This window comes from Dermacentor silvarum, chromosome 5, assembly GCF_013339745.2.
Source record: "Dermacentor silvarum isolate Dsil-2018 chromosome 5, BIME_Dsil_1.4, whole genome shotgun sequence".
In the NCBI taxonomy this organism is placed as follows: Eukaryota; Metazoa; Arthropoda; class Arachnida; order Ixodida; family Ixodidae; genus Dermacentor; species Dermacentor silvarum.
The window spans coordinates 107,762,481-107,763,339 of record NC_051158.1 but is presented as its reverse complement, the minus strand read 5'-3'; the positions used below and the strand labels follow the sequence as shown (position 1 = coordinate 107,763,339).

At 34.9% G+C, this 859-nt stretch overlaps 1 long non-coding RNA gene across 1 annotated transcript in view; it reads right to left on the bottom strand.

Annotated features, from left to right (window-relative positions):
* The window catches only part of LOC125945942 (uncharacterized), a 26,455-nt gene extending 25,826 nt beyond the window's left edge, over positions 1-629 (bottom strand). Inside the window, exon 1 of the long non-coding RNA XR_007467245.1 lies at positions 393-629. This is a non-coding gene — a long non-coding RNA (uncharacterized LOC125945942). The remainder of the gene's footprint in view (positions 1-392) is intronic.
* Positions 630-859: the final 230 nt, after the last annotated feature.

Sequence of the window (859 nt, the reverse complement as noted above, 5' to 3'; positions counted from 1 at the left end):
TTGATGTATTCTGCTGGCCACAACAGGTGGATAAAGTGAGTTTAAATACATCGCCAATTTTTTTATTGTTTGTACTTGGTGTGGTAACGCAAAATTAGGGCTTGCAACGTGAGTAAATAAATGAGCAAATAATGTTTATTAAATTATCCATACAATACTCCGGTTGCTGAATGAAGCTTCCTATGTGTGAGTTCACATTTTTTAACACATGCAGCCATGCAATAGCTAGTCATTAATAAGTATAAGTTAAACATCACGCTTAATATTCTCTAGCAAGAAGTTATTGTATCAAATAGTATAAATATATTAAACAGCGTATATTAGTTGCTTCAAAATTAGAAAAAAAGTGTATACGTTTGCGCTGTAAACTTGTAATTTATGCAACAAATCACCTTTAGCTTTCATAAAGGCGAGAATACTCTTCATGGTTAACCACGAGGAATAGACACTCCATTGTCTGAGCATCTTGACCAATAAGTGCAGCGCATGGCTATGCTGGAATCGTGTTCCTGCATTAGCAAAATAACAGAATCATAAGAGTTCACTCTGTAGAATTCATTATGATCCTGAACACTGCGGCAAATTTGATAAGGCAACAAGCTTGTGAAAACAACAAGCCTAATTATTGTGACCGAACAAAAAGTACAGCTTAGGTAACTGGGCATAACAAATGAAAGCTAGGGGAAATTTCTAAGTTTCCAAATTTAGAAATCGCAACTACAGCGATCACTAGCACACTAAGTCATTGTGAATACAAAATGACATTCATAGCAGGAAAAATAAATAAGTTTACAGTAGGCTTTGCACCATAAAAAAGTAAGAGCATAAAATGTAAAGGCACTACCAACGACATCTCTCA